The sequence below is a fragment of the Pleurodeles waltl genome, chromosome 7, assembly GCF_031143425.1.
Source record: "Pleurodeles waltl isolate 20211129_DDA chromosome 7, aPleWal1.hap1.20221129, whole genome shotgun sequence".
Taxonomy (NCBI): domain Eukaryota; kingdom Metazoa; phylum Chordata; class Amphibia; order Caudata; family Salamandridae; genus Pleurodeles; species Pleurodeles waltl.
In genome coordinates this window covers 91,771,737-91,785,166 of record NC_090446.1, presented here as the reverse complement: position 1 = coordinate 91,785,166, position 13,430 = coordinate 91,771,737, and positions in this window count along the sequence as shown.

The following is a 13,430-nucleotide window of genomic DNA, read 5'->3' as shown; positions in this document are numbered from 1 at the left end:
TGGGAAGATTGTGGAGAACCTGAAAATCAACAATCAGTGATAAGGCCATTATGTCTGAAGTTGGTGGTCGGCCTTTTGGTTTTGTCAATGCATGTCTTGTTTTTACATTGTTTTTGTAAAACTTTAGTGTTGTGGGAGCTGCCAGGCCCTCCACATTATGAAAAGGATTTGGGGAAAATGCAAGTTAGGTTTCCACAGACTCCAAAGTGCATTCCAACCCTGGAACTATTGCTTACTGCTCCTCCAGTCCCAGGACGTAGATCTGTGAAAAGGTGGCAAAATGTGGGAATAACTAGAATTCTACCCCTGCTATAGTATGAGCCCTGGCATAGTTAGAGAGACTACAGAGCTCCTATATAAAGAGATTGCTGACATAAATTATTGCTGAATTACATGGCAGCAAAGGAACAAGGGATTGTTATTTTTTTTTTTACAGAAGGGTATTTTTTTATTTTTTTTACAGGACAAGTAAACTTATGTAGCAACCTGTCCCATAGACAAATACATATTGCATTCAATTCCATACCCCTGAAATGGATGTTGAAATCATCCAGCATGGTGAAGTTGGCATAAGAAGAATATTTCAGGGCCAATGCTTAATCAAGGGATGATAAAAAATCACCCTCATAACCTGGAGGATGATAGACCAATGCCACAGAAAAGGAACATTGTCTGCCAATGGAGTTGCTAAAGCCCAAAGCTTCTGCTCCTATCAACCCATTTAGATCGAAAGCTTGCACTTATAAATCCTATCCTTTTATAAACAATAGCAATCCCACACCCTCTTTTTCCCACCCTGTCTAGATGAACATAGACGTACATCTCATGAAAGGTGAAATGCAAATCAGGATAAATGTCTTCATTTGGCTAGTTTTTTATCAAAAAAGCACATCCAGACTATCATCCTTTAGCAGATAATAAATGTTCAGAGCGTGTTTATGCATAGAATAGACATTATGCAATGGTGCCTTCAATTCCCTTGGACGACTCCTACACGCTGTACACGTCCGCACTGCAGCCATGTGTATATATAGGAGAGATACTTCTCCTGATTATTTTTGAAGCACTAGAATGCATCAGCCACAAAATCACGTTGCCTTGTGTCCCAACCAAGCATGTCTCCCAGAAAACACAGTCTGTACAATCAAATCCCTTGTTTTGCTGATATTTTCTGGTTCTTGGCACATTTTGCTTCAGGGTGACTTTTTTGTATGGTAGATCAGTTTGGAGGATTGATTTTTTAATTATTGAGAATTCATGAAAGCTGTAAATCTGCACTAATGCTTGAACATATTCCATTGTTGCATGTTGGTCTTTCTTTAAAAATGTGGTCCCTAATTAGGTCTGCTGTTAACCAAGACCTCTTGTTTTTATTATAATTCTGTCTCTATCCATCTATTGTGTGGCTTCACTGTCCTACTTGCAGAACCTGCTCCTACTTATCACCTGGATACACTCGCACATGACAAGTTCCACGCTCTACAGATCCATGTTACATTACACTATAATGATTGCAATCTGGTCTTTCACAAGGAGCATATCAGCGTACACAGTAGTTTAGTTCAGTGCCAGGAAGTACTGGGGCAATATGTGCTTTTTGCGACCGAAAAATGTTTCCTTCTGCTAATATTCGTAAATTGGCCAGGGCCCAGCAGCTCCCACAACAGTTATGTTTTTTTTTATTTATTTATACAAAAGACATGTCAAGGCACATTGACGGAATGAAGGAGCCTGACCGCCAATGTTGAACTGTTGGCTTTGTCAGTGCTTGCTTACATTCATTTTTCCCATGGTCTTGTTGAGGCTGGTTGAACTGACTTTCCATTGTGAATATGTTTTGGCAGTGCTAGCATGCATAAACACGTTTTACTGGATGGTGCTTCAATGAAATGGTACTTGAAACTTCAGAGTAGTTTAGCAAAACATTTGTTTTCTTTAGTGAACATTTTATTTTGAATGCACTACTAGAAATACTGTTAGTAGTTCAGTCCGAGCTTACAGCATTTATTTAGAATGCTCATGTAAAACGATGCTGGACACAGACATACATGAGGGGGCGGAGTCAGAACAGTAGTACAGACATGGTGCGGACTTCGCGTTTGGAGCCTCCGGTGTTTCTGCCACTTGAATCTGTGGTGGTTTGAGCTGAGGATGCGGAGCATGGGAATTCAGGTTGGTGGAGTTGAGGGGCTAGGGGTTAGGAGAGGTCTGTGTGCCTTTTCACTGACCTGGCCTGATTCCCGTGTTAGCCCTGCTATTGTCGTCATTCTGGCCAGCCCTTACACCGACCTGCCCGGCTTTGATCAGTCCTACTCGGTCATGCTCCTTCCCGTGCTCCCACATCTGCAGCACCACTTTCTCACTACTGCATGCCCGCTGCATGACCGCCACATGCTGGTGATCTAGCATTAGCATTCCAAGGAGCCAGAGGAGTTGGGAAAGGCAGCAGAGGGAAAGCCAGTCTGCTTCTCGATTCATTGAGGCATCTAGTTGTCACAGAAGCTGCATGTAGTCGTCACAGAAGTGGCCCAGCCAGGTCTGGGTGCAGCATGTGACCTGGTCAGCCTCCCGCCTTCGTGGCCTACTGACATTGGCTGTTGTTGATTGATATTTATATATCTCTTACAAAGTGTCACTCTACATTGTTTTTTTTTTTTAAAAGCACTTTGAAAGTATTTTGAAAACAACTTGAAAACACCTGAAAGTGCACAAGAGCTCTGTGTTGTGTGCCAATAAGGGTACAGGTTCATAAGGTTATAAGGCTGTGCAGAGTATTGTGTAACCTGTGTGAACTCATGTTCTGTGAGGACTTACGATCAATGAGGAGGTGTGAGGTGATGCAAATGAGACACACAGGACTCCATCTGATGGTGCATCCTTTGGTGCATTGTCATCTCTTCACAGCACACACGAGGAAAGGAACAAGGGGCGACTGTAAAGAGGGTGATGTGTTGCCTCTGGCGTGCTTGTACTTCCCTGTCGCCTGAGCCACACCACACACAAAGGAACAAGGGGTTACCTCAGGAATGGTGAGTCTGCACCGCCAGTGTGCTTGTTGCCCCCCTGAGCCTTGAGCATCAGAGCAAGGTGCAGTTAATCAGAAGGGCAACCAGTGGGTGAAGTGGCACTAAGAGAGCCCCGGTGAGCCAGAATTTAGCATCCAGCAACTGGGATCTGCTAGGATCTGCCATCTGTAGTGGCACAAGAGGTTGAGGCGGCGGCACTAATGGGCTCGTGCTCCTGTTCCTCCTGAGTCCTTGTACCACCTGAGTAAGGTGGTGCAACCAGCATTACCACGAGGAAGCTCAGTGAGGCGAGGCGGTACAAAGTAATATTCTCTGAAACAGTAAACAGGTCTGGTTGCTTCCCCAGCGTTTCTGTGCCTCTCCACCACTTGTATTAACAGGACTACAGGACTGTATGACTGCTGGTGTGAGGAAGTAAAAGTAGTCCAGCATTAGTGTCAACTGTTAAAATTCTAAATATCACCCAAGCACCCGAGAATGAGATCAGGCAGACCAAGAGGCAAAGCTCCATCTTCCTTCAAGAGAAAATGAGAGCCAGTTACAAGTGAAGCAGCATCAAAAAGTACAAACAGTAACTAGGTGCTCATCTCCAGACTATTGCACAATGCATGTACATATGTGTGTTTGTATGTACATATGTGTGTATTCATGTGTGTATGTGTGTGTGTATATATATATATATATATATATATATATATATATATATATGTGTGTTATTCTATGCTTAACATGTTCATAGGTCATTGCATAACTCCTAGATAAGTTGTTATGCTAGATACTTATGAATCCCTGCTCTCATCTTATATCACACTTATCTACCCATCACCATATGTCATGTCTCTATCAATCTATCCTCCATTTCCACTCTGACTCATCCCAAATCCATTCTACTTTCATCTCCTAAATACCTCTGCCTAAGCTCTTTCCTCTGATTCCTTATCTAACTCACCAAACCTCACTTTACTACCATGATCTCCCAAACAAACCTAGTAAATTCTCCCTCATTTATCTCACCCCGCTACTATGATCTCCCTAACCCCTTCCACAGACTCTTCCCTCTTCCATCCTCCTTTACTCACCCCAAGCCTAAATCCTGATACCATGTACTCCCAATTAACACTTCCAGATTATTTCCTCCAACACCCCTCCATTACTCCAGTCAATCTAACTAACAATCTCTCATATCCGTGGCTCAAATTAACTCATAATAATAATAAAACTGTACTCATATTTCCCTATACTAATCCATCACTAATTCTTGTTGGGTTCCGGAGTAGCGTGCTACTCGCCGAAAAGCGCTTTGACGCCTCGTCAGGGGTAGTAAGCGCTATATAAATACTATTACAATACAATACAATACAAAGGGACGGTAGAGGCAAAGAGAATATTGATCTATTTGCATCTAGATCTGTAATACCTTCAGAGGAGAAATATCCTATTATAGAAAGGGAGGCACTTGTGTGTGCATGGGGGTTGGAACATTTTCGTTTTTTGTGTGGAGTGGAATGCTTATTATTCAGTGTGATCATAAACCGTTGATTAAACTATTATCTTCTGAACGAAGTGTTGTAGCATCAGCTAGAATTGCAAGGATTTCTATGGGAATAAAAGATTATATTTACAGGATGGTGCATGTGCCAGGTAAGAAGAATAAAATTGCAGATTTTTTATCCAGAATGCCGTGTCCTTTAGAAGAGTGTGAGGAGGATCCCTGGGAATAACTTAAGGTTGAGTTTGTTTTTGAGCCAGGCAAATCGGCTTTAGAAAAGGACGTGTGGGGAAAAAAAACAAAAAGAAGATATTGAATTATAGAATGTACTAAAGTATATGTTCGAAGGGTGGCGCAAGACAGACTTGTTATCAGAAGGGTGTAGGCCTTTTTCAGAAATTAGGTCTGAATTATCTATTGAGAATGATTTGATTTTGAGGGGCATTAGGTTTGTTCCTCCAGGGACCTTACAAGAACGTATCATAGAATTGTGCCATGAAGGTCATTTTGGTATAGTGAGAACTAAAACCATTGTCAGGGAGTATTTGTGGTGGCCAGGAGTTGACAAGGTTGTGGGGAAATGTGTGAGGAATTGTAGTGTTTGTTTGTCTGCTGACAAGACTTTACACTTTAAGACCACCTATGGATCAGAAATTGCTTCCTAAGTTACCTTGGGAATGTGTAGCTGTGGATTTAATGGGGCCCATTGGGAAACAGCAAGAGTACTTAGTTGTGATCATGGATCTTTTTTCAAAATTGCTGGTGGTAAAGGTAGTTACAAAAGCTGCTACAGCTTTTGTGTTAGAATGTTTGGACCACACTTTTTTTTCTGAACGAATTCCGGCTTTACTTTTAAGTGACAACGGGGTACACTTTGTCTCGTATAGTGCTAAAGTATATTTTGAAAGAATTGGTTTATCGCATAAAACTACCTGTCAGAACACGGCTGATGCGCGATCGATGGCACGCCCCAGCTAAGTTACGTGCGCGCTTATTATTACCATTGTGTGCCAAACCATCTTGTGCGAAAGCTCATGAATCCACCTGCAAAGCCAACTGGTGGTCTCGTTGCTCGATTTCTTATTAAACTGTTTTATTACCTTATGATATATCTGATGGTATTATTTAGCATGTCTTGCATTTTTAGACAAATGTTTGTTGGTCCATATAGTTGTGTGCTAGAGTTGTGCTGCTTCATTCTCTATCGTTTTTGTAGTAGTCTGTAGGAGACTACAATTCCCAGCTGACTGTACAGCCACCATCTTGGGTGTGGCATTGTGGGTGTTGCACCTAGTATAAAACTGGCCCCGCCCAGCAACCAGTGCTCACTGTCCTTTTCCGAATCCCTTCTGAAGGTCAACTGGTTCCCTGTGCCGATTTTGTTCTCCTCTGCGAGGCTCTGGCTTAGAAGAGCCTTCTCCTCTTCGCCTCCAGTTTTATTGCGGCTGCAATAAAAAAGCGTCTTCCTGGGAGTATCCTCCTCTTTGGCGGAAATTAGAAAGTTGTTTCCCATTACATGCAATGTTTCCCATTGCATGAACAGGTCGTGTTCTGTACGGTAAGGCCATCTATCGCTAAAGCACATGGAGTGTTAATGTTTTAACCCGAACTAACATACACGCAAGGTTCGTTTCACATGTTGTTTTAAGATTATTGCAGAGCGAACGGCCACTAACTATTAATGCACCATTTCTTGAGTTGCTTGATATTTTGGGGATTGTTGTGGAGTGTATATTGGTTTACAAACATTTGACTCACATTAAAATCACAAGTGTGAATGATGATATAATTTGTATGAAAATGAGTGCAGTGAAATCATTTGGAAATTGCGGCACAAATCTTGTAATTGAAATAGAATTGGCAGCAGAGATTACAAGAGTTTGGTTTATTTGATGAGGACGACTCATATTTGTCCATAGGAAGAGAAGTTTATGAAAAGTGGTAAATTAATCCTGCTCTCGGATATTTAAATATACAAGTCTTCTAGAATTGCTATGAAGGAATAGTAAGAATATTCAGAGTTGTACGATTATTTTATCTTACAGGTCTCCTTCCCTGCTGACCCCATCCCACACCATTCCACTCATCAGATCACTCTACGAACCTGCACTATGAGAGCATTCAGATGTGGAGGTATCTGGAGGTGACCCTCTTGAGCTTCATACAGATCTCAAGGAAGTGTTTCTCCACCTGACACTACCTTGCTATACAGTCCCAGTGGGAACGGGAGTGTTGAGAGATTTAATAGGGTGTTAAAAAGGAGTTATCCAAGCAGCAATGAGGAAACAGTATGATTGGCACATTGCGGTTTGGAAAACTGTTTGAGCATATAGGGTAACAGAGAATGTGGCCATTGGTATCAGTCCATTTGTAGCTATGAGAGGTAGGAGACCTAGATGAAAATTTAATCCTGCATGGTTATGCAAAAGGGAAATGGATTTTTGGTCTTTGAATAGTGTACAAAGAAGATTGGGAAGAACACAAGACAGATGCAAATCATATTATGATAAGGTACATAGTGTGAAACCTCTTCAGATTAAAGTAGTAGACTGGGTGGGAGTTGAGAAACCTTTCAAGGTGGTGAAGGGGGAGAGTCAATACTTTGAACCGGAGCAAGTAAAGGGTTTGGTACATAGGGCCAGATGTAGCACACAGCTTGCACATCGCACACAGCAAATTTTGCTGTTTGCGATGTGCAAATTGCACTTGGCAATGCACAAAACCCCTTTTGCGATTCAGTAACCTGGTTACCGAATCGCAAAACGGGTTTAGCGAGTCACAATTAGGACCCCTTCCCCTTTGTGAATGGCATTAAAAACATTTTTCCAGAGCAGGCAGTGGTTCATTTTTTAGTTTTGTAATGCATCTTGTTTTCTTTGAAGGAAAACGGGCTGCATTACAAAAAAAAAACTGCTTTATTTAAAAGCAGTCACAGACATGGTGGTCTGCTGTCTCCAGTAGGCCACCATCCCTGTGAGTGCCGCAAGTCTCAAGGGGGTAAGGGGGCTGTAAGGTTGCAAAGTGGGAAAATATGGAATCTGAAGCGTATTGCTTTGTGTCCAGAGGAACATGAAGAGGAAGAGCTGAATGACAGAAATATGGGGTTTGGGGCAAGTGGTTCCATATGGATGGATGATGTAGTGGATAAGCAGACAAGCCATGCACGTCAGCTTTAGGTGACAGTACTTGTAGCATGTAGGGCGGCACAATGAAGTAGGTGAAAAGGTAGATAGGAGTGACAAAGTGGAAGAACTAGATGGCCAAGAAGTAGAAGAATCAGGTGAATCAGGTGAACAGGTTCAAGGGGAACAAGGGTCACAAAAGTTGAAACAGATTAAGAATTCGGATACAAATAAAAGAAAAAGAGAATTACCTGGGTGGTTAAAAGATTTTGTATTAGATTGATTGTTCAGTATTTATTTATTTATTTCCCCCCCCCCCGTATTTTTGTTATATTTATTTCAGTTTAGTTGTATTGATGGTTTTTATTGTGTTCTAATTATTAAGAGGGGGATGTGTTGTGTTGGCATTTGCTACGTCATGGCATTTGCTACGTCATGGGAATTGTGTTGTGGAAGAGTTCTATGTTTGAGGGATTGGAGGTGGAGATGGTTGAAGGAGATGGTTGGGGAATTACCTCTTTCCAGTGTAACCGGCATGATAATAAAAGGATGAAATCCAAAGTTGTGTTCTGCTGCAGTTCGTATTAAGGAGGATATAACATAACGATCTCTTTAAAGGTAAAATGACCCTGTGGGCCCTTCTTTTGACTAATGTGCTGAAGGCCCTTGTTAGCATTGACCCTCCTAAAACCTGGTCACATGCAACCATTGTGCCCATCTTTAGGTACGGGACCCCCAATGTTAGCACCCAATATGTATTATTAATTCCATCACACAGATAATAGGCAGGATATTACTAGAGTGTTTATAATCCTGTGCTCAAGACAATAACACCTTGTCTGATTTACAATTTGGATTTTGTGCTGGTCTTGGGATGATTGAGCAGTATCTCAGCCTGTACTTTATGATAAATAAATGCACAGTGGCTGAGGAGGGGGTGGTGTATTTAGCCCTTATGGACATCAGTTTGCCATTTGATTCCTTAAATCATCCAGTTTATGGGACACCTTGACAGGACTGGGGTGGACCCCAACATTTTTCGTTTTTTGAGGTACCTACTTTCAGTTCAATTTGGGCCTGGTGTGGAAATCACACTGGCATTCAGATTAGACACAGGTGTGAAACAGGGATTTGTACCTGGGTGACTTTCCTCTTTACCTTTTAGTTAAAGATTATGCCAGGAAGAAAAAATAACTGGGCCTACTTGAGATCCAAATTTGTGAATATATTTACGAACAGAACAAATGTTAATGGCAAAAGATAACAAATCATCACTGTGATTCTATTGTGGGCTCTGTGGTCTGTACATGTTTTCAACTCACAATCCTTTGGGGCAAAATAGAATGGAGAAGAAGCAGGAAACTGTGAGGACCAGATTTTCATCTATGTGCTGTCTGAGATGTATTATTTCTCAGTCAGTAAATGCATACTGTCAGGTTCAAGTTGTTTGTGTCAGGTTCCAAGTCAATCATGCAATCGCAACTTCTATATGGTGGATAAAATGCAGTTGCAAAACATTTGTATTTACCTCAAAATTCAAGGTGGTGGTATCACATTTGCAAATGGGAATTCCTCTTTGTGAATGTTGGTGTAAACAATTTTAAGAGCACAAAGTGGTCCCACAGACCACTGCCTATTCTTAAAAAATGAAAAGACAACTTTTCAGTTTTTCTTTTCGAAACCCATCCCATTTTCCTTTAAGGAAAACGGGCTGCATTTAAAAGAAGAACCATTGTTTTATTTAAAAAGCAAACATAGACATGGTGGTCTGCTGTCCCCGGCAGGACACCATCCTTGCATTTTTTAGGAATAACAATGGGTTCCAAAGTGCAACCTACCTCATGAATATTAATGAGGTAGGTCAATTGCAACCCACTGGGAATTGCAAACAAAAATGCACTGTTGTACATAGTTGTTTGTGATTTCCTTAAAGCAAATCACAAGAATTCACTGTTAGGAAATTGCAAACCCAAAGCTACATACATCTGGCTCATAGTGCACTAGCCAAATGGTTCCACCAACCTTTAAATAATGGCATAGAAGCCCATCATAATTTTTAAAATGAACTGGGGGGGAAGCCGGGGAGCCGTTCTGTGTTTTAAAAAATGGTTGTTTAACTATTTTAATTAATTGCAATAAATATTTTACAAACACTTGACGCTCTCTCGTCCCTGTCTCATTTAAAAAACTAAAGCCCCAACTCCGTGTAATTCTGTGAAGGGAGGTGGCGTGTCCAGCCTATCATGCTTCGAAATATCTGCACACCATTTCCAACCTAACTTGATGACTCTTCCTAGGTTGCGATAATGCTGTTGGTGCATGCCCCTGGCTGAAAGGAAGAAGAGCACCACAATGTGCAGTATGTGCATTGCACCGTAAATTTTAAACTTTTTGATACATGCAGCTGACTGCTACATGTCAAAACAATTTTAAATAGTTTCCTACAGACTAAAGGGGTGCCTTTTGATGCATCTGGAGTTATAAAAGAGTGCTGAAGCTTTAGAAATCAATCTCTCTGCGCTAGCCTTTAGTGCTGCTAGTAACTATGAATGCATCAAAAAAATAGAACCGCAGTACACACAAAGTTAGACTCAATAACAGAGGCCTTACTACTAAACCTTCATTATGGTGAGCTAGTGATGGCTCACAACCTTACCTCCGAGGCGATTCCCATTATCCTTCTGACACACAGTACTTGGCTGAGTAAGCTCACAGTGATGAGGAGCTAATACTCTAATACTGTGCACACCGCAGTACTGTTCAATAGTTATGCTTGCTCCTTTCACTGCACTGGAACCTGAAACTGTGCATTGGTGTGTCTCCGTTGGTCTCTCTCAACTGCACAGGTCCAATGTTCAGCAATCCACCTGCTTGCAGCATAGCCCCATGCTTCCACAAATCATCACAGCTTGGGTGGGAGGCAGTGAATATTGCTGACCCTACCCCATGAGATCATCAGCCCAGCAAAGTCATAGCCTCAAACTCTGAACCTCACCACCTGATGACATGGAGTTAAAGTTAGCTCAAGTACTTCAAGATGGAGCCTTGTAGTGACCAGGGCAATATGTCATTCATGGTGCTGGAGACAAGTTCACACATACACCCTTTCAAAACTATTCACAGGGTGGGATATGGTTAGCAACGACCATGGGGGTACTGAGTATCCTGGGATTTGTTTGGCTTACAAAAAGGGAATATGTGGCCCAGTTGTATCTCACAATCAGTGTCCCAGTTGCTAAGCAGAAGGAATTACTGCTGAAACAAATGGAAAGTTTACCATCCAGGGTCTTCAGGAATTCCCAATATCTGTAGGTTATTTCATCACATCCAGTTTGCAGCATCTCCCAGCTTTTGGGACAAGTCCTGCAGTCAACCTTCATGTGGGTTCATCTGGTATTTGATGACTTGTGATGATTCCACCAGGCTAAAAGATGGAGACTCAATTTTATTCAGGCGATCATACAGTACGTCCATGTTTTTCAACATCTACCGCAGGACCAACTGTGTCTTTTTGTGGGAAGTCTAGGAGCAGATTACAGATTGAAGCAAGAGAGGGACTCTCTGTAAAACCAGATTGTGACTCAGACTGCAGGTATATCAGTAGATATATCAGTTAGGAGGAATCTAATGACTGTGTCCACAAGAGGGCATCTTTCGTTTCAACCCAGGCTATTGGGGATACCACAGATAGTGTCTCTAACATAGGCGGTTATTCTGACCGCGGCGGTCGCCGCCCGTCAAGCGGTTCCCGCCGAAAGACCACTCTGCGGTCAAAAGACCGCGGCGGCCATTCCGGCTTTCCCTCTGGGCCGGCGGGCCGGCCCAGCGGGACAGCCCTTCAACAATGAAGGCGGCTCGGAATGGAGCCAGCGGAGTTGAAGGGGTGCGACGGGTGCAGTGGCACCCGTCGTGATTTTCACTGTCTGCACAGCAGACAGTGAAAATCTTTATGGGGCCCTGTTAGGGGGTCCCACGGCACCCGTTCCCGCCATCCTGGTTCTGGCGGTGGACACCGCCAGAAACAGGCTGGCGGGAAGGCGGTCGGAATCCCCATGGCGGTGCTGCAAGCAGCGCCGCCATGGCGGATTCCCTGGGCCAGCGGGAAACCGGCGGGAAACCGCCGGCTCCCCTTTTCTGACCGCGGCTTTACCGCCGCGGTCAGAATCGCCCAGGAAGCACCGCCAGCCTGTTGGCGGTGCTTCCGCCGCCCTCCGCCATGGCGGTCATGGACCGCCAAGGTCAGAATGACCCCCATAGTCTCTTTACTGTGGGTTAGATCCATTCCTTTAGGATACCATGACAGATCATCATTGATAGACTCATCGATAGTTCCAGGGTTATCTGTTGGTTTTAGGGGAGTCACTAGGGTAGACTCTTTGTCCTCACTGGCTACCTTGAGCCTAGACACATCTGCCCCTTCTAGCGGGTCACACTCAGGGTCTGAAACAAACATGACCAGGCTACCCGTCTCCGAGAAATCTGATAATGAATAAAAAGCTTCCAAAACTTCTTGATTCATGGAATTCATGCTCTCTGGAACCATAAAGCCCCAGACATTTCCTACCCTCTGCCCAGATACGGGTCTGGGATGCTTTTTCTCTGATCTGGTTCTCCTCCACCACACAAGCCACCACCGGCACAGGGGCAGCAAGCTAACTTTATTTGTGTTAGTCACAGTGGTCCCCAGACTGCAAATCAACTCACTGGCACCTGGTGTAGGCACCGGTTGACCAGACAGGGAGGTAATGGTTGCAGATGAGCTGAGCTCTTAATCCATAAAAGTCCACATTGTTTTTTTTCACAGGGATCTGTGAAGGCGTATTAAGGAGTATATCACATCAAGAGTCTGAAGGGGCACCTACCTGAAGTGCCTAGAGTGCCTGTGTAGCATATCCCAAGGCTGACCGAGAAACCTCAACACAAAGAGCTTCACTGGGGATAGCATCTGCTTTACTGACCATGGTAACCAGAGTTAGGCATTCCTCTCCAGAAAGGATCATAGGCGACAATTTAGGCTTCCCAGACAATTCAATGGTTCTGTTGGGTTCCTTGGGCTCTACGCTATGGCCCCCATTATGACATTGGCGGTAAATCCCAGTTACCTCCACGCTGACTGCCGCCAACAGTTGGGTTCCTTGGGCTCCACACTATGGCCCTCATTATGACATTGGTGGTAAATCCCACTTACCTTCACGCTGACTGCCGCCAACATACCGCCGTGGAGGCGGATATCCATTAACCATATTATGACACACACACACCAATCCATCACTATTCAGCCACAGACACAAATCTGCCACACCAAAGGTCAGTGATAAACTGGCAATATCCAAACCCACACCGTTTCGTCAACAGAACAACGCACATCACATTATGACCCACGAATCACCACAGTGGACAGTCAATGGTGGTAAACCATTGGTGGTACATACCGCTGCACTCAAAATACACACAGAAACAAAACAACACTACATTGGACAATTGAAACAACACACACCTGATACCCATACACACGCCACACACACCCACTCACACCACTATAAAACACACCCCCACATTACCCACAACCCTTTATGAATACAAATAATTGCCACCAGAGAGAGAGACAGCAAGACCACAGACACAACCAGAGCCACACACTACTCACACCTATACACCACTCACGTACCCCACATCACACACCCCAACACATTACCCAACACACCAACGCCTATACAACTCACACAACACCCATGACAAAAATACACCCTTGATTCTCAGAGGAGGAGCTAAGGGTCATAGTGGAGGAAATCA